General features: G+C 39.8%; 1 long non-coding RNA gene and 3 pseudogenes across 1 annotated transcript; 2 read left to right on the plus strand and 2 right to left on the minus strand.

Annotated features, from left to right (window-relative positions):
- Nucleotides 1–253: 253 nt before the first annotated feature.
- LOC143682606 (centromere protein Q pseudogene) lies at nucleotides 254–1,052 on the plus strand (annotated as a pseudogene).
- Nucleotides 1,053–6,184: 5,132 nt separating this feature from the next.
- On the minus strand, nucleotides 6,185–6,900 carry LOC143683231 (HLA class II histocompatibility antigen, DP alpha 1 chain-like; annotated as a pseudogene).
- A 2,642-nt stretch (nucleotides 6,901–9,542) lies between these two features.
- On the minus strand, nucleotides 9,543–20,806 carry LOC143682609 (uncharacterized). Its single transcript, XR_013175193.1, has 4 exons — nucleotides 20,748–20,806; nucleotides 18,689–18,800; nucleotides 10,919–10,988; nucleotides 9,543–9,906 (listed from the first exon to the last, which is right to left on the minus strand). It is a non-coding gene; the product is annotated as an uncharacterized LOC143682609 (long non-coding RNA).
- On the plus strand, nucleotides 17,705–18,293 carry LOC143682607 (U6 snRNA-associated Sm-like protein LSm3 pseudogene; annotated as a pseudogene).
- Nucleotides 20,807–21,286: the final 480 nt, after the last annotated feature.

A 21,286-nucleotide genomic window follows, 5' to 3' on the forward strand; every position in this document is an offset into this window, starting at 1 on the left:
GCCTCTCCAGAACATCAGCTAGTTCCATCTCCTTACCCCATATTATTGACAGCCCCTTCCAACATGAAAAAGTTAGAATGTCCAAAGCCCAAACACCCCTAATGAGAGAGCTGGAAAGATCAAAGGTGATGGTGGTGACAACTACCTCCGGGTTTCGTGGCTTTCGATTGTTTGGGCACCAATTTCTCTGAACGCTGCATCCAGAGAAGTTGGTGATTTTTGAAGCACTATTATAGTTCCCACTTATATCAGGATGCCTGACAAAGCAAATGGGTCCAAGAAAAAAATCTCAAAAATTAAAAAGAAATCCAAAAAGAAAAATTGATGATGAAGAAATAAAGTCATCAGAGAAAGGTTAGGAACACAATGGGAAGATTTTTTTAAACACCCAAATCATCTCTCTTCTGAAGGAAAAACAAAGCATACTAATCTGAAACAGATAAAGATGACATGCAATGAGAGAAAAACTTGGCAACCTCTTTCAAAGAGTAGCAGAGAGTATTTGCAATCTATGATGGAATCAGTAATAATAGGAATTTTGAGTAACAATATTAAAAAAAAACAAATAAATCCAATATCATCTCAACTGTCTGAAGAAAAGATTGCTACAACAGTGTGAAACACTGGAAGTCCCTCCCAAAAAGCAGAAAAGTTTAACTAATGTGTCAAGTCTACTGAAAATGGAAAGGGCACAGCACAGTGCTAATGAAGAAGGCCTGGCAATATTGCAGGAAGAAGTAGATAAAATAGTGGAGACCACAGAGTCGATGACTGAGAACAGTCGAAGCCTCAAAAGCAAACTTCACATTCTGACAAATGAGATGGAAGAAGAGGAGGAAAAGACGTTTCAAATGGATAGTAGTGAAGTACTCTCTCTTCCAGAACTTTCTCAGAACAGTCGCAAATCACCAGTACTTCAGAAAGGGATTTTGATGCTAATTCCAAAGCAGAATGCTCTTCTGAAGGACTTCAATGTTCTTCATAATTTATCCCAGATGAAGGACATATTAACTTTCAGTGAAGAAGCCTGTAAGAGACTGGATGCCTCTTAAGTTTTTGTATGAGATTGTTTCTTGTTAATTTAAGCCTTATGAATTTATAAAACTATTAGCCAACAAATGATATTTCAGAGTCTCAGGCTTCTGTGGGAATTATTGTCCCTTAATAATTACATGCCCTGTAAAATTAGCCTGTGCATATCTACCATAACCATCTACTGTAGTCCTGGAGACTCTGTTTTAGCAACTGGCAAGCCTGGAAAATCCCATTTATTATACTGCTGCATCTCTGGTTATTTCCCTGGAACCAGAAAATAAGAACTACCTTATTATCTGTTAGTTAATAATGGCTGAATGGAGGTCATTTATTGCTTGGTGCAGATAAGATGTGATGCTATGAGTTAATATACGTAGAGTCTTTGCATGATACCTAGAACCTAGTTTGCTCTCACTAATGTCATTTACATGATATCTTGCAGTTTGTTGTCTGGTCATCTAGATGTTGAGAAATCCCCAAATGCCTTTAATCTTCTGCAGAGCTCTCTAGTCTTTTTGTAGTAGTTAAGATTTGAGAGGTGCCTTTCTCTGTGATGGTAGCATCCGCATTGTATTTTTTTTATTGCATTAGTGAATAGATGTTGAATTTATTGCCCATTGTGATCAAAGGATGCTTTTATTTTGGAAAACTATTAAAAAGGAATTCCTAAGCAAGTTTATTCTCTTTAGTGACCCCTTTAAACAAAGGTCAAACAAAAAACCCTTCTTTCTAAACCATTTTTTCTCATTGTGATAAGCATATGTATATGTGTAACTAAATTATCACTCAACTATCTAAAAAAAATTATTTCTAACCAAAAAATAAAGATGGTGGAGTTATACAGATAGGATTTAACAAATGAATATGAATGCTGAATCGTTTAATTGATATCTCTTTTAGTCTCCAGTACCTTAGAGAAGCTGGAAGTAAAATCCTCAAACTGTGAAATTGTAACCCATGTTAAACTCTGAAATATGTTCTACAACTAATTGTGGTGCTGTGCTTTGAAATTTATAGCTTTTTTGTATATATTTATTATTCACAAAAAAAAGAAGGAAAAAAAGTTGATTGTGATGATGAAAGAAATATTTAAGCCCTCTAGCCTCCTATATTCTGGAGCAGCTAGAAGGACAAATCTGAGAGAATCGTATGGTAGCCCTTGACAAATTCTGGGATCTGTCCTGTAACTATTTGTTGAAGAGTGCTTTGAAAACTATTGCTTTTTTATTTCTTTGCTTTGTATATATGTTATACTACACAATTTTTAAGAAGCTGAAAAAAAAGAGAGGGGTGAAAAGATCAAAGGTGATGGTGGAGTTAAACAGAGAAGATAGGATTTAACAAATGAATATGAATACTGAATCATTAAATTGATATCTCTCTTAGTCTCTAATAACTTAGAGCAGTTAGAAGTAAAAATCTAACATTGTGGAATTGTAACCCATGTCAAAATATGAAATATATTCTACGATTAAGTGTGGTGCTGTGTGCTGAAATGTATTGCTTTTGTGTGCATATGTTATTTTTTGGGGAAAAGTTTATTGTGATGATAAAGAAATATTTAAGTCTTCTAGCCTCCTATATTCTGGAGCAGCTAGAAGGAGAAATCTGAGAGGATGGTATGGTAGCCCACGACAAACTCTGGGATCTGACCTGTAACTACTTGTTGAAGAGTGCTTTGAAAACTACTGCTTTTTTATTTCCTTGCTTTGTATATATGTTATACTATACAATAAAATAAGTTAAAAAAAATTCTGTCCAGAAAATGTCTCCTCTTTTATAGAATCCCAGTAAACTAATCCAAGACTCACATAGAATGGGTAGAGACATGTCTCCATCTGATCAAATTTAATACCCAAATTCATTGAGTCACATCTCCTTGGAAATAACTTAATCAAGTTTCCAACCTATAATACTGAATAGGAATTAGGAAAAAACCACTGTTCCCACAAGGTTCATTAGGTTCAAAACCTGGCTTTTCTATGGTACATAAACCTTTTCAAACTGGCACACAATCCAAGTGCCCATGAACAGGCAAATGGATAAACAAAATGTGATACAAATGTACAATGGAGTATTATGCAGCAGTAAGACAAAATGATGTCCCGAAACATATGACAATGTGGATGAACCTTAAGGACATAATGCTGAGTGAAATGTCAGACACAAAAGGACAGATACTGTATGATTCCACAATTATGACTCTGGTAAAGATAATATCAGAGGTTACACTGTAAAATCTAGCAGACCTGGAGGTACACAAAAGCTAGAGACAGAGGAAAGGCTACCCAAAAAGGCTGAATCTAAATGCAAGAGAACCAGTAGAAGTGATGGTAACTAATTAGCAGTTTTTTAAGTAACATTGCCATGTTGAAGGTGAGTATGACTGAAAAGGGATGTATAGTGCCGTGTGTCCCAGTGATTAAATTTGCGATTATAAATAAGTTCTGGCATGAACTATTTCAATGGTTCGATAGTAGATGACGAGTCAATAGTAAGAGGAAAACTAAAAATACATGCTATGGCCAACAGCAGCCAACATCACTCCTGCTGACTCTTAAGACACCTAGGGCTCAAACTGAGACTCTACAAAGGTTTCACGCACTGGGTTTGCCTTCCTGGAACATAAAACCCAGAGGGTTCCTAGGTCAGATAAATCCTGAAACTCAGAGGGACCAGCCTCTCCAAGATTATCAACCCCCTATCCTTTATAGTGGACACCCCTTCTCAACATGAAAAAGTCAGAACAGGCATTCTCCAAAGATCCCTATGGATTGGAAGAAGGATTAAAGGAGAAGGAGGAGGTATAACAGAGAAAATGGGATTTAACAAACAAGTATGGCTGCTGACTCACTATATGTTACTCCTTCTAGCCTCCAGTGTTTTGGAGCTGTTAGAAGGAGAAATCTGAGTTGATGGAGCGGTAGCCCATGACAAATTCTGAGATCTGGTCTACGACTACTTATTACAGTGTGCTTGAAAATTATTGGGTTTTTTTTCTTCCTTTGCTTTGTATATATATTATACTATTTTTAAAGTTTAAAAAATAAGATATCATAAACTGTAAAACAAATGCTATAAAGGATCAATAAAAAAAATTGAAAGAAGCTTGAGATCCCTAAACAAAAGAACTTTTTAACCCTAACAATAAATATTTTAAAAATCTAAACAAATGGAGAGGTCTTTCATGCTAGAAATTAGGATCATTAATGTTCTAGTGATCAATTCACCCCAAATTTATTTACAAATTTAGTGTAATTACAATTCAGATTCCTGTGGGACTGTTTGAAGAATTCAACACACTTATTCTAAAACTTATAGGAAAGGATAAAACTGTGTAACTGCACAAGCAGTTAAACCAATGCCATAGCACATGTTTTATAAGGACACATCCAAAAACTGATACTGATTGTCACAGACTCCCCTGGTGGCCCACCCAGGTCTTCTTGCCAGGCCTCTTGTTACCATTAGGAAACCCAGCCTTAAATGGTTAGACCTGCCTGGTCCTGCATCAAACAGAGAAACAATTCTCTCTGTCTTGATGAGAAAGTGAGTTTATGACAGATGCGTATGTAAGGATCTGGAGGAAAAACTTTCCCAGAAAACTTCACAGTGGGAAGGATGGTCTGGGCTTTTTATAACCCTAAACAGACAAAGAAATGTCCAGGCTCTAGAAGAAAGCAGAAGGGAAAAAAATTGAAGGAAAAAAAAAAAAAGATTGGTCAAGACATCCTGTTATCTTGTAGGCCCTTCATGTTGGTGACTATTTGGGCTTTTGATCTCGTCCTTCAAAAGGAGGAAGGTGCTGATGTCAGTTCAAGTGACATTTCGTTTCTGCAAGTAAAGCAAGGGAGAGTTTCTGGGAACCGAGAATATATTTCCTTTTTTGTTGAGACTAGACCAACAGCAAACTCTTTCAACAAGGGCTTTTTATGCTTAAAGTAACTCAAGGCTGCTTGAGCGCAGTGATTATAATAAACAGGTTTTTGGTCTACTGAAGATTACACTAAGCATTTTCCAGCTAAAGGGTTAAGTTGAGTATTTTTTCTATCTATCCAGCTATCACTGGGCACCCACCCTAGGCTGCACTATTGTCCTGCTTGCTGACACCCATCTCCCAAGAATTGGATTGTCCTCCGTACACATTTCGCCCAAAGATGCAACACATGGTCGAGGACTGACTGCTGGGGTACAGGATCCCATTCCCCTTGCTCGAGGTGGAGCGAACCCAGTGGTGCAATTCACCCTCCAAACTTCCACGTGGGATCAGCTGAGGCTGGACTCCACCAGAGACCATGCCTTATCCTGCTCCCCTCACCCCCTCGCAGATTTCTCCTGAGATGTTCTCCCTAGATAAATCACTTTCACAAGAATCCCCATCTCAGGCTCTGTTTCTTGGGAAGCCTCACTAAAATACCTAACTATTTCACACTGTTTACTCTCATGGATGATAAAATGAGAGGCATTTGTGGGGACTAAGGATGCGCATATGCCATGAACTGAGGACTATAAAAGAATACAATGCTCTGGACCTTAAGTCCAAAATAAAAAGGAAATTAAATTTTTAAAAATGACATGGTCATTGCCACCGAGAATGTCACTAGTTAGCAGAGGAAAGAGATGCATGAACAGATACATAAATTTTTAAGGCAGTAGTTGCAATGATAAATAGGAAGCTAGGAACACAAGAGACCTGAGTGTACAATGATACAAAGGGTGTTCAATGGAAAGAGGAAATGGACAATTAAGCATCTAACAGGATGAATTTTAATTTTGCATTTCTGTCTTCTACCAGTTGGTGGGCTCAGTGAAAACTGCAAACTGGTCTTATTCTTCGTGCAATAGAGAGGCAGTATAATACTGTATTATATGTGTCTGCTTCAGGTCTCAGCTCTGCAGCTTTCAAGCTGTGTGACCTTGGACAGATGGATGACTTCTTCTTGTGTCCCTTTCCCCTCTGTAAAATGGGGACAGTGATGGTACTAACCTCCAAACATAAATGAATGAATACATAAGGAACCATTCAGAATAATGCCTGGTGCATAGTAAGCAGCTCGACTATTGTTGTCTATCATTTTTTATTTGTTATTAATAAATAAAATCATCTAATTCAGTAGGTCTAAAATATAAACAGCCCAAAGATTCCCTGTTAATGTGTTTCTCCTTTCCATGCACCACCCGTAGCTTGCTTCCTCTTCTCTTCTTCTGTGTCCCCAATACACCACATCTGGGATGATTCACAGGGACCTCTGAACCTGGGGATGCTTCCAGAACACAGGACGACAATGCCAGCGAGGATGATGGCCAGGCCCGCCACCAGTCCCAGGGCACAGACCCTCGTCTCCATTGTCTCGGGCACCTGGATGGGCTCCTCAGCCTCTGGGGAAAGAACAAAGAGACAGGGCTGGAGGGTGCAGAGAGGAGGGGCTGGTCTCTGGGACACAAGCCATGAGATGGTAGAAGTTGGAAACCATAGATGGTGGCGTTTGGATACGGTGACATGAGACATGGGATTGAGGAAATCAGGTGCTGAGGGGCAGATCCTGGAAATAAAGTGTCAGGATGGAGATTCCAAAGGGACTGACTGGGACAACCTACCCCAGTACTTGTGGAGCAGCCCATCCGGACCCTAGTGCTCCACCCGGCAGTCATAGGCGTCCTCAGCCGTGGGGAGGAATGTTAGGTAGTGGGACTTGTGGAATCTGAATTCTGAGCGGGTAGAAAGAGGCTCTCGGTGACGCCCTCAGTGACCGACTGCCCAATGTGCAGCCACATGACATTGAGCACACGTGGGAAGAACTTGTCAGCATGGCACATGAGGATGTTGGGCTGATCCAGCTCCACGGGTTCCCTGGGAAACTCCATCACCCCCAGGGGCTCTGAGAGAGGACGGGACCCGGTGAGACTACTGCCTTTGGCTGAATTTTAAAGATTCCACCACCCTAGGCCCTGTATTCTCCAGATAAGGACCGTCTCTCTCAAGCCCAAACTTCTGCGCCCCCAGGAATCCCAGGTCACAGTCACGGGTTCTCCTGCTCCTGGCCTGGCCTTCCCAGGCCCAATCTTCTCTTGAATAGGAATAAAAAGCCTCCTCTGATAAGAATGAAGCCAAACAGGTTGGGATTAAGGTAATTCAGAATATAGGGGTGAGGAAGACATTGTTTGTATTTTAGAACTTCACCCACTCTTTGAGACCAAAGGAAGAAAGGTTTATTTTGTCCAGGACCTAAATTTCTGTAGCACAAAATCTAACTCAACCTGTCTGAATAGATCATTTAAACAATCCCAACACAGGGCTTGCTCTTGTGAAGGTCATGCATATAGCGGAGAAGCTTAGGCTACCTATAGGCATGCCTAAGAGTTATTTCTGGAGGACCTCTTTTGTTGCTCAGATATGGCCTCTGTCTCTCTAAGCCCAACTCTGCAAGTGAAATCATTGCCCTCCCCGCTACGTGGGACATGATATCCAGGGGTGAATGGCTCCCTGGTGGCATGGGAGATGATCCCCAGGGATGAGTCTGGCCCTGGCGCTATGGGATCAACAATGCCATCCTGACCAAAAGAGGGGAAAGAAGTGTAACTAATAAGGGATCAGTGGCAGAGAGAGTTCAGAGTCAAGAGGCTACTCTGGAGGTCACTCTTAAGCAAGCTTCAGTTAGACATTGCTACCTTTCATAACTTGCCAAACCCCAACCAAAACCATTCCTGCCAATCCTAAAGAATACCTAGGGTGATATATAAGATTCTACAAAAGTTCTATCTGATAACTTTTCAGAAACTTACAACCTCCAGATGAGTCCCTGGATCTGATAAATCCTGAAATGCAGAGGGACCAACCTCTCTAGAACATCAAGTAGTGTCATCCCTATCCCATATTACTGACAGCCCCTTCCAATATGAAAAGTTAGAATGGGCATAGCCCAAATACCCCTAAAGAGGGGGAGAAAAATCGAAAGTGAGGGTGGGGTTATACAAAGAAGGTAGGGTTTAAAAATTGAGTATGATTGAGAGAACCTCCTCGACCAAAAGGGGGAAAAGTAAAATGAGACAAAGTGTCAATGGCTGAGAGATTCCAAACAGAGTCGAGAGGTTATCCTGGAGGTTATTCTTATGCATTAAGTAGATACCACCTTGTTGTTTAAGTTGTAGTGGAGAGGCTGGAGGGAATTGCCTGAAAATGTAGTGCTGTGTTCCAGTAGCCATGTTTCTTGATGATGATTGAACAACGATATAGGTTTCACAATGAGACTCTGTGAATGTGAAAACCTTATGTCTGATGCTCCTTTTAGCTACTATATCAACAGAAGAGTAGAACATATGGAATAAAAATAAATAATAGGGGGAACAAATGTTAAAATAAATTCAGTTTGAAATAGTGATAAACAAAAGCGAGGGGTAAGGGGTATGGTACGTATAGTTTTTTTTCTCTATTATCATTTTATTTCTTTTTCTGTTGTCTTTTTATTTCTTTTTCTAAATCGATACAAATGTACTAGGAAATGGTGAATATGCAACTATGTGATGATATTAAGAATTACTGATTGTATATGTAGAATGGAATGATTTCTAAATGTTTTGTTTGTTAATTTTTGTTCTTAATTAATAAAAAAAGTTTAAAAAATTGAGTATGATTTCTGAATCATCATATTGCTATCTCTTGTCATCTCCAGTGTCTGGGAACAGCTAGTAGTAAAAACCTAAAAATGTGGAATTGTAACCCATTCTAAACTCTGAAATCTGTTCTAAAACTAATTGCTGCAATGTTCTTTGAAATGTATTGCTTTTCTGTTATATTTTATTTTTCACAAAAAAGAAAAAAAAAGGGCAGTGCAACAGTGGTTCAATGGCAGAATTCTCGCCTGCCATGCCAGAGACCCAGGTTCGATTTTTGGTGCCTGCCTGTTCTAGTTTGCTAGCTGCCGGAGTGCAACACACCAGAGACGGATTGGCTTTTAATAAAAGGGGATTTATTTTGTTGGTTCTTCAGAGGAAAGGCAGCTAACTTTCCACTGAGGTCCTTTCTTACGTGGAAGGCACAGGATGGTCTCTGCTGGTCTTCTCTCCAGGCCCCTGGGTTCCAACAACTTTCCCCGGGGTGACTTCTTTCTGCATCTCCAAAGGCCTGGGCTGAGCTGCAAGTGCTGAGATGAGGAATGCCGAGCTGCTTAGGCTGTGCTACATTGCATTCTCTCATTTAAGCACCAGCCAATTAAGTCAAACGTCACTCATTGCAGCAGACACGCATCCTAGCTGACTGCAGATGTAATTGGCAACAGATGAGATTCATGTACCGTTGGCTTGTGTCGGCAGCAACAGAACTAGGTGTGCTCACCTGGCCAACTTGACAACTGAATCTAACTAACACACTGCCCATGAAAAAAAAAACAAAAAACAAAACATCAATTGTGATGATAAATGCACAGGTGTATTAAAATATATATATATTTTTTTTATTTATAAAAATAAATAAAATTTATTTTTATTTATTTTATTTATCACCCCCCGGGCTCCCAGCTTCGTGCTCCAATTACTACTGGCTCCCCAGGAGGGGCTGTCTCCTGTGTGGGCATCTGGGTCTCCGGTGATGGGCAAAGCGGCCCTCCCACCCCTCCTGGCCAGGCCAGTCCTGAACATGGCCCGGATGCGGTTAAATCGCCGGAGCAGCGTGTCCAGGGTCCTCCTGGCCTTGATGATGTCAGCAATGCCCCTCCCGCGTCAAAGTCAAAGGCGTGAATAAACCCCTGCAGACGCCAGGCCGTCGTCTTCTTATCCGGGTCCACGTGGAACTGCTCGCCCCGGTCAAATTCCAACGTGTCCTCCCCGGAAGGTCTGCGTGTCTGGCAAATTCTGCATATGTCGACACGTGGCACGCTGCAGGAAGACGAAGGAGGAGGCTGGGGAATGTGTGAATATTTAGGAACGTAAACAAAAATACAGGGCGTGAGTGGGAAAGGATAGGTTATCAGGGACCTGAAGGAATGACGCGGAAAAGGAAAAAGGCACACTGGAAGAAAATAAAATAAATGGGAAGGAAACAATGAGAGAAATGACCCATTAAAAAATCAGATTCTAAAATTTAAAAAAATAAAATAAACGAAAAAAGAAAATTAAAAAAAATCAGATCCTTTCTTTTGTCCCCGAAGACTCAAAAAATTTTAAATATTGAACATAATAATAAAAGCAATAAAATTAGATAAACTATTGTGAGCACTTACTACAGGCTAAGCATTTATTCATTGAATCCTCAGTATTATTTCGCATTTAGGGAAATGACCACAGAGGGCTAAAGAACTCACTTAAGCATTATGGAGTCATCTTCCTCCAACCCCTTGCGGGACCAGGCATAAAAAATCATTGTTAAAGCAGCGGAGCAGGGAATGCTAGAGTGGGCTTTTCTTCATTTTTTTTCCAGAGTGGCAAAATGTAAAAATAGTGAAAGAAATGAAAGTAGCTTCAGAGTTTTGGTGCTCTTTCTAGATTTCACATTACTTAGTTTTGAATTAAACCTCTGAAGTGTGTGACTTTGTGTGCAACACTTTCATTTTAGGCATATTAAACTAAGACATCCACACACCTTCTTTTTGAACTTATGTTTTTAAGTGAGGTTTTAATTGGAACTAAAATTTTCTTCTTGCATGTGAAATACCTATGGGATCGCATCTTAGTTTTAACTGATGTGTAAGGAGCAGCAAAAAGCTGAATGTGGAATCTGTTGGTATTACAGCAGAACAATGAAAATGAGAGGGTTTGGGGGTTTACAATGGCAGAAGAACTAAACTGAAACGAGACTCCAGAGTTCATTGGTCTAGCTCCCTAAACAAGGCTCCCCGTGAAAGCCCCAACAGGTGTGGACCAACCCCACCCATTGGACCTTTGTACTCACAGGGAGCTCATTACCCCGCACGGATGCTTAGGGTTCTCCACTGAGTGTAGGGTCTACAGGTACCACTCACCTACAGAAAAGAAGGTGAAAGAAGAAAGGAAGAAAAAAACAAAAATTACCGACAACACACGTTGTTGTGTTGTCACGTATCATTTTTATGATGATTGCGAATTCTTAAAACTAAAAAGGTCTGTTTCAGTTTGAAGCAACTCATTCTCTTTCAAATAGTAATTTTCACTCAATAAAAAACACATTCATTTGAATCTTCACTCTGGACACTAAGGATGTAACTCAGAATATATGATCCCTCTTCTCAAGATGCTTGCAGAGTAATTCAGTAGTAGAATTCTCACCTGCCATGTGGGAGACTTGGGTTTGATTCCTGGCCGGTGCACTTCCCCTCCACCGCCCCCTTCCAAAATACAACAAATGTTGCTGCAAAAATTGGACAGTCGCATGGAAAAATAATGAACTGTGACCCCCACCATACAGCACACAAAAATATAAGTAAATAATAAAAATAAAGATGTTCGCAATCCAGAGGATGAGGAAGGCAATGAAAAGACAATTATTACCTATGTGGTCTGATCACTGCTGAGTATACGAGGTGTACACAAATTTTTTATACACGTATACGCTGCTGAGTATACAAGGTATATACAAGATGCTACTTGAGAGTGCAAAGGCATTAAAAAAATCAAAATGAGATTTAGGAAAGGCTTCCTGAGGAAGATGGGGCCTGAAGTTGGCAAAGCAGAGAAAGGAGAAAATGACTTTTCTACCAGGGGAAGAAGGATATTCAAGAGTGGAGAGACACAAAAGCACAGGGAGAAATGCAAGTTCTTCAATATGACTAGGAGTTGGGGGTGGGATGGGGAAAGGGCCACAGAGTGGCAAGCCTTGGGTGTTAATTGCAGGGGTTTGAATTTTATCCCATAGGACTTGGGAAGTTGTTGAAGGATCTTAAGCGTGAGAGTGATGTTATCAGATTTGCATTTGGAAGTGGCAGCAGGGGCAAGGATGAAAGGGAGGACACTAGTTTGAAAGGAAGGCCAGCAGGAGCTCTTCAGCTACCAGATGAGAACTAAAGAGGTTCTGGTAAAGGTTGGGGGGTGAGGAGAAGATCAGATGAGTTTGAATGCCAGCAAAGAGATCAGAAACCACAGGGATCAGTAAATGATCAGTGAAGGAGTTCAGAAATGATGCAACATGCAGAATTATGGTGCCATTGACTGAAAGGAAGTGATTGGGAGAAGATAAAATGGTCCGTCTGGGACATGATGAGCTTGAATGTCCATGATACAAATAGAGTTGATTTGAGGGCACTTGAAAGAAGTGAATGGAAGGGCAGTGTGACAGTGGCTCAGCAGGCAGAATTCTCGCCTGCCATACCAGAGACCCGGGTTCAATTCCCGGTGCCTGCCCATGCAGGAAAAAAAAAAAGGTGATGGGATCTCAGAGTGGTCTGGGTTAGAGACAAAGACTAGGGAGTCCTCAGGGTAGGTGATGTTCTCTGGTGTTTAGAATAGTCACCAGAGAACAGGTGAGAAGAGCAGGGATCTGTGTGTGTGGTCCTGAGTCCTGGCAAACACAGACATTAGGAGAAAGGCTGAATGGGAGAGAACTGAAAAGTAGAAGGAACACAGAAAGAGGTGTGGTATAAAAGACACAGGACTAGAGAAAAGTTCTAGGAAGTAGGAAATGGTCAGCATCACAGATATTACTAAGGACACAAGTAAGCTACAGGCAGGAAAGTGACCATCGTTTTCTATTGTTTGGAGGTCATAATGGTCCCCTGAGGGCAGCTTCAGAGATGTGGTTAAAGTGAAAAGGGAGAATTAAGTGGATTGTGGACTAAACGAAATGAAAGAAAATCAAAAGTAGGCATTGCAGATGCCTATTTCAGGAGGTTTAGCTCTGAAATTTATGAGAAACAGAGAGAGATTCTCCAGAGAAGGATGCAGATGCCCTGACTCTCCACTCACTTGCTCTGACATCGGGATGCTTGGCGCATGTCTTAATTGATCTGAGTCCCAGTGCCTTCACTTCTAAAACTGGGATAATAAGAAACTTCCTGAAAAAGGTTGTTGTGAGGCCATAAATGAGGTTTGGTACTTGGTGGGTGTTCAGTAAATGGTGGCTTACTTACTGTTGTAAGAATAAGAGGAAGCAAAGGAGAACCTCAAGTAAGGGAATAAGGAAGGGAGAGGAGAAATCGGCAAGAAAACATCCCCTTGAGCTGGGTACCTGGCATCAAGGGACTGAGAAAACCTTCTTGCCCAAAATGGGGAACAGAGAAATGAGACAAAATAAAGTATTAGTGGCTGAGAGATTTCAAGCAGAGTTGAGAGATTATCCTGGAGGTTATTCTTATGCATTGCACAGATATCCCCTTTTTAGTTTATGGTGCATTGGAGAGGCTAGAGGGAAGTACCAGAAACTGTGGAGCTGTGTTCCAGTAACCTTGGTTCTTGAAGATGATTGTGTAATGATATAGTTTTTACAATGTGACTGTGTGATTGTGAAAAACAAGTGTCTAATGCTCCTTTCGTCTAGGGTATGGACAGATGAGTAAAAAATATGGATGAAAAATAAATAATAGGAGGAACAAAGGTTAAAGTAAATTGAGTAGATTGAAAAACTAGTGGTCAGTGAGAGGGATGGGTAAGGGGTATAGGATATATGAGTTTTTTCTTTTTTCCTTTTTATGCTGGTATGTTTGTTTTGTTAAGGATTGACAATAAAAATATTTTTAAAAAACCAGCCTGTGGAACTTCCAGGCCAAGATGGCGGCTTAACAATGTGCGTGTTTTAGTTCGTCCTCCACAACAACTACTAAATAACCAGAAATGGTACAGAATAGCTCCTGGGGCCACGTCAGTGACCGGATGCACAGCGTACCCCAGTCTGGACCAGCTGGACCAGCTGCGAGCCTCCACAGAACTGTGAGTTCCCCAAATCGCAGTGGCCAGTGCCCCTTCCCACAGGCTGCTTCGCAGAGGGAAAGGAAAGAGACTTTACCAGCAGCAGGGGCTGAGCACAACCAAACACCGATTGTGGACTTCATTAACAAATTCTGACTACTAAAAATAGGCCCCCAGCTCAGGTGAACCTGTTCAAAGCGGAGGTCACTCATTTTTGCCCCAGCGCCAAGGGGGCAGGGCTGACGGAAAAAGAAAAAAAAAAAAAAAAGAAACAGAGGTTTTGTGGCTGTGTTTCTACAAAGGCTTGACTGCCTTTGGATACAGCACCAGGGCTTCCCAGGCTGAAACTGCCCCAGGTATAGGCAGAAACAAGCTCATTTGAGGACTTTTCTGGAGCCTGTGCCTTACCCAGGGGAGGAGTGAAGCCCAACTCAGGTGGAATCCCTCCCTCAAGGAATTCAGACATCAGGGCTTGGTAATTTGAAGTCATTAAAACCAGCCTACAACCTCTCCTCTGTCTCTACCACGCCCCCAGCAGGGAGAGTCTGCCACAGTTAAAGGTACCACATCATCTTATGCTGGTGGGACCTGCAGGCAGACAAGAAACACATACTGGGCAGGATAAGAAAAACAGAGTCCAGACACTTCACAGGAAAGTCTTTCAATCTGCTGGGTCTCACCCTCAGGGAAAACCAACACAGATGACTCCTTCCTCCTGATAGAAAGATGTTCAGTCTGGGAAAATCCGACTGGCGTCTATAATACCTACGTAGACCCTCCTAAGTGTGTGTGTGGTGGGGAAGGCACCATACAAGGAGGGCAAGAAACAAGAAAACAAGAACTGAAAAATTCTTCTCGTTAAACAAAACCTAAGCTAGAGGTCCAGAAAAAGCTGAACTGAATGTCAAAGGACAAATAGACGACAAATTCATCCAGCAAGAAAAGCCTAGGTAAAAGAAGTGAAAGCAATCTCCAGAATAAACTAATTAAGGTAATTAAATGCCTAGACACAAGCAAAAAATAACAAATCACACTAGGAAAATTGGAGAGATGGCCCAGTCAAAGGAACAAACCAACAATTCAATTGAGATACAGGAGCTGAAACAATTAATTCAGAATATACAAACAGACATGGAAAACCTCATCAAAAAACAAATCAATGAATTGAGGGAGGATATAAAGAAGGCAAGGAATGAACAAAAAGAAGAAATCAAAAGTCTGAAAGAACAAGTCACAGAACTTATGGGAATGAAAGGCACAAGAGAAGAGATGAAAAAAACAATGGAAACCTACAATGGTAGATTTCGAGAGACAGAACATAGGATTAGTGAACTGGAGGATGGAACCTCTGAAATCTGGCAAGAAAAAGAAAATATAATGGAGAAATATGAGCAGGGACTCAGGGAATTGAAAGACAATATGAAGCTTATGAATATACGTGTTGTGGGTGTCCCATAAGGAGAAGAGAAGGGAAAAGGAGGAGAAAAACTAATGGAGGAAATTATCACTGAAAATTTCCCAATTCCTATGAAAGACTTAAAATTAGAGATCCACGAAATGCAGCGCACCCCAAACATAATAGATCCAAATAGATGTACTCCAAGACATTTACTAATCAGAATGTCAGATGTCAAACAGAAAGAGAATCTTGAAAACAACAAGAAAAAAGCAGTCCATCACGTACAAGGGGAAGCCCAAAAAGACTATGTGTAGATCTCTCAGCAGAAACCAGGGAGGCAAGAAGACAGTGGGATGATATATTTAAATTATTAAAAGAGAAAAACTGCCAACCAAGAATTCTATATCCAGCAAAATTGTCCTTCAAAAATGAAGGAGAAATTAAAACATTTTCAGACAAAAAAATCGTTGAGAGAATTCTTGGCCAAGATACCAACTCTGCAAGAAATACTAAAGGGAGCACTAGAGGCAGATACGAAAAGACAGAAGAGAGAGGTGTGGAGAAGAGTGTAGAAAGGAAGACTATGAGTAAAGGTAAAAGAAGAAAAATTAGATATGACATATAAAATCCAGAAGGCAAAATGGTAGAAGAAAGTACTACCCATGTAGTAATCACACTAAATGTTAATGGATTCAACTCCTCAATCAAAAGGCATAGACTGGCAGAATAGATTCAAAAACAGGACCCACCTATATGCTGTCTATACTCAAAGGACATGAGGGCAAGGACACAAACGGACATTTGCAGACCAACATTTATAGCAGCATTATTTATAATTACCAAGAGATGGAAACAGCCAAAATGTCCATCAACAGACGGGTGTCTAAACAAACTGTGGCATATACATACGATGGAATATTATGCAGCTGTAAGACAGAATAAAGTTATGGAATATGTAACAACATGGATGGACCTTAAGGACATTATGCTGAGTGTGATTAGCCAAAAACAAAAGGACAAATACTGTATGGTCTCACTGTTATGAATTGACATTAGTGAATGAGCTTGGAATATTTTGTTGGTAACAGAGACCATCAGGAGATAGAAATAGGGTAAGATATTGGGTAATTGGAGCTGAAGGGATACAGATTGTGCAACAGGACTGAACATAAAAACTCAGAAATGGACAGCACAATACTACCTAACTGTAATACAAGTATGTTAAAACATTGAATGAAGCTGAGTGTGAGAATGGTAGAGGGAGGAGGGCTGGGGGCATAAATGTAATCACAAAGAAAGATAGATGATAAAAATTGAGGTGGTATAATCTAGGAATGCCTAGAGTGTATAATGATAGTGACTAAATGTACAAATTTAAAAAATGTTTTTGCATGAGGAAGAACAAAGGAATGTCATTACTGCAGGGTGCTGAAAATAGATGGTAATTAAAATTTTTAAATTTCAACTTATGTGTGAGACTAAAGCAAAAAATGTTTATTTGGTACAAAATTTATATTTTGACTAGTGCATCTCCTAATATAACTTATGTAGATAGTTGGTTGAACAACATAGATACATGGAACCTTGGGTAGGACATGAGATTTTGTTGGTTTGTCCAGAGTGATGCCCCGATGAATCCCAGAGTGATTCGATCAGTGAATGGAAAAGTATTTGCAAAGTTGCCTTCAGGGAATGGTGAGAACGGGGGAAAATTCAACATCCCCAAGTTGAATTCTTGATATTCTCACAAGCAGTGTGGACAACCAAAGCTATAGGCTGAGCCCTCAGTCTTGGGGTTTATTCACATAAAACTTAACCCCACAAAGGATAGGTCAAGCCTACTTAAAATTAGGCCTAAGGGTCACCCCCAAGACAACCTCTTTTGTTGCTCAGATGTTGGCTCTCTCTCCAGCCGACACAACAAGCAAACTCACCACCCTCCCCCTGTCTATGTGGGACATGACTCCCAGGGGTGTGGACCTTCCTGGTAATGTGGGACAGAAATCCTAGAACGAGCTGAGACTCAGCATCAAGGGATTGAGAAAAACTCTAGAATGAGCTGAGACCCAGCATCAAGGGACTGAGAAAACCTTCTCGACCAAAAGGGGGAAGAGTGAAATGAGACAAAATAAAGTGTCAATGACTGAGCTATTCCAAACAGAGTCAAGAGGTTATCCTGGAGGTTATTCTTATGCATTAAGTAAATATCACCTTGTTATCCAAGATGTAATGGAGAGGCTGGAGGGAACTGCCTGAAAATGTAGAGCTGTGTTCCAGTAGCCATGTTTCTTGATGATTGTATAATGATCTAGCTTTCACAATGTGACTGTGTGATTGTGAAAACCTTGTGTCTGATGCTCCTTTTAGCTACCTTGTCAACAGATGAGTAGAACATATGGAATAAAAATAAATAATAGGGGGAACAAATGTTAAAATAAATTTAGTTTAAAATGCTAGTGATCAATGGCGGACGACGTGGATCAGCAACAAACTACCAACACCATAGAGGAGCCCCTGGATCTCATCAGGCTCAGCCTGGATGAGCGAATTTACGTGAAGATGAGAAACGACCGAGAGCTTCGAGGCAGATTACATGCTTATGATCAACATTTAAATATGATATTGGGAGATGTGGAAGAAACTGTGACTACTATAGAAATTGATGAAGAAACATATGAAGAGATATATAAATCAACTTAACGGAATATTCCAATGCTTTTTGTCCGAGGTGATGGTGTTGTACTGGTTGCCCCCCCATTGAGAGTTGGCTGAAAAAAAAGAATTTGTCCTGTGTGGAAAATTGGAGACTTTGTACTATCGCCTCTTCAAATGTCGAAGATATGGAAAGGAGAAGTTGATGTAAATTTTGACGTTAAGAAATAACCAAGATTTTTTTGTGATTTGTAGATAACTTTCAAGTTCTTAAGCTAAATAGAATTTTTATTTTTTGCAACCCTTCCAAAAAATGTAATCACAAGATGTAGAACTCTTTTCCAGGCATTGGTTTGCACCATTATTTTTCCAAACAATTTCTGATTTTTCTTCTTCAAATTAAACTGACTTCCTTTTTTGATTAAAAAAACAACAACAACAAAAAATGCTAGTGATCAATGAAAAGGAGGGGTAAGGGGTATGGTATGTAAAAATATTTTTTCTGTTTTCTTTTTATTTTTCTATTGTCTTTTTATTTCCTTTTCTGAATTGATGCAAATGTTCTAAGAAATGATCATGATGATGAACATGCAACTATGTGATGACATTGTGCATTACTGATTATATATGTAGAAAAGAATGAGCATATACTAAGAATATTTGTGTTTCTTTCCTGTAATTGTTTTTTTTTAATAAAAAATTAAAAACAAAAAACATCCCCTACTTATTGGCTCCTGCCTCTTCCATTCCACCCCCGCCCCCCACCCCTTGCTCTTGTCCCTCCTGAGCACTCACCCTTGGGGGTGTCAGCTCCTCCGGGACCCAGCAGGGCAGCCAAGGTGAGGACTCGCAGAATCACAGCTATGGTCTGGCTCCTAATCTCTTCGAGGTGCACCTGCAATGGCCACTGTGAGCCAAAGGGTGACAAGAAAATGAGGCAGTGCAGGCAGGGAGGAACTCTGAGTTAAGGGCTTATTTCCGTCCATTTTAGAGAGAGAAGGGGTGGAGATGAAAGAGCTTGAAGGGGCTCAGCCAACCAGAAACTGCTGGGGAAGAAGGCTAGAACAGCTGGGAGAGGAGATGGGGGAGTTTTCCAGGGACCAGCATGGCCCAGAAAGCTCCAATCTGTTGCATGGTTTTAGGAGAAGCAGAGGAAAACTAAAATGGAGACATCACAGTCTTGTCCCTCAGAAAGGGGTGGTTTGGAAGCATGTTCTTAAAGCTGATCCTTGAGCATTTTTTAAAGAGTAGTTACTTTTTAAAAAATTTTTTTTATTAATTAAAAAAAATTAACTAACACAACATTTAGAAATCATTCCATTCTACATATGCAATCAGTAATTCTTAATATCATCACATAGATGTATGATCATCATTTCTTAGTACATTTGCATCGATTTAGAAAAAGAAATAGCAAAACAACAGAAAAAGAAATAAAATGATAATAGAGAGAAAAAATAAAAATAAAAAATACAAAAAATATTTAAAAAAAAACTATAGCTCAGATGCAGCTTCATTCAGTGTTTTAACATAATTACATTACAATTAGGTAGTATTGTGCTGTCCATTTTTGAGTTTTTGTATCCAGTCCTGTTGCACAGTCTGTATCCCTTCAGCTCCAATTACCCATTATCTTACCCTATTATATTACCCTAAGAGTAGTTACTTTTGTAAATGGATACTTTTCTTCATAATTTCACCTTGATTCTTGGTTTTTTATATAGGAATTTGCTTGATTGTTAACAGATAATTTTTGTGATCACCCTTTTATACCTTTGATAACTTGGGTGGAGTTTCTTTGATGTTTCCAGATGTGTAAGGAGAATGCAAAAATATTTCATTATTTCATTTCTAATTTTCTTCTTTTTATTTCTTCTTCATACAAGAATGTGGAGACACAAGTCACCCTTGTTTTTATCTTGTTTTGGAAAGAGATTTCTCTGTTTTCCCACTAAATGTAATGTTAACTCTTTGCTTTATATATTCTTTGTTTTATTATAAATCGGTTTAGAACCATAGTATTTATTAGTAAAATTATAGAAATTATATTGTTGAATATAGTAATGTGTCATATGTGATCATTTTTCCTTGCTTTGATCTAGCCTTGCATTATAATGATTATTTCTTCATAACTTACCATGTGTACAGCTTACTATTTCTTACATAGTTTAACTTCAGAGATTTTCAAATAATGAATATTATCTCAATTCATTTTCCTGATAAACGTATGATGAAGACTCCATAATGACCTCCTTTCTACAGGATAGGAAAATAAAGCACATCAGGTTAAATAACTTCACCCTTGGTCATAAAGCCAGAAGTGACAGAAAGGGCTTCACACACATGACTTTTCACTGCAAAACTGTGTCCCAATCACCTTCTATAATGTATCTTCATTCCTAGTAGAAAACCCAAGTTAGATAATGTTATATGCTTTTAATTGATTTATCAACATTTTATGTAAGTATTTAATAAATAAATTTGTTGAAAAATTATAATCGTTTTGCCATTTCCTCTTAGGTTTTGTATTTGGCCAGGAGTATATTTACCTTGTATCAGAGATTTTGTATATTTTTATTTGTATAATTTTGTTTATGGAGGATTATTTGTCGTGTAAAAGATAAAAAAATATCTTGAACTAATAAGACATCAGATTCAGAAGATTGAGAAAAACTGGTCCTTGATAGTTTTATTGGTCTTTTCAAAAACTTTGGGTCTTTAGGTTTCTAAGGCATTTTTAAATGCATGCTGTCACCTCACCCTCACAGGTAATGAGAAGTTAGGTGCTCCCACCCTATTTCAAAGATGATGAAACTGTGGCCCCAAAAGTAAGTTGCCAAAGTCGGGTACTTACTTTCATGCCATGTGTGGTGTTAAAATCCAGAGGCCCGGGGGTGCAAGGGTAGTTCCGTGGTAGAATTCTCGCCTGCCACGCAGGAGACCCGGGTTCGATTTCCAGCCCATGCACTTCCCAAACAAACAAGCAAGCAAAACAAACAAAAGCCAAAATTCAACCAATGGTGCTGCAATAAGGGGATATTCACATGGAAAAAGAATGCAATGTGACCCCTGCCATACAGCATACAAAGAAAGAAAAAATAAAATAGAATAAAATAAAACCCAGGGACCCTAATCGCCATCTCTTACACCTTTAAGGTGTGACCAACCTCCTCAGCCCTTCTGAGTGATGACTCGTACATCCCCCATAACTAATAGAGAGTTCTGGGGTGGGGGTCTAATCCGTCCAGATTTTAACCAGTTGGGACTTGCCCAGCCTCAGACAATCCCCATGTAGGAGGATGGCACCCACCTAGAGGAGTCTTGCAGTACTTGGGATTTGTCCCAAAGCAAACAAAACACATGAAACCCCCAAACCTCAGGACCCACCATGAT

The sequence above is a fragment of the Tamandua tetradactyla genome, chromosome 5 (assembly GCF_023851605.1).
Source record: "Tamandua tetradactyla isolate mTamTet1 chromosome 5, mTamTet1.pri, whole genome shotgun sequence".
Lineage (NCBI taxonomy): Eukaryota > Metazoa > Chordata > Mammalia > Pilosa > Myrmecophagidae > Tamandua > Tamandua tetradactyla.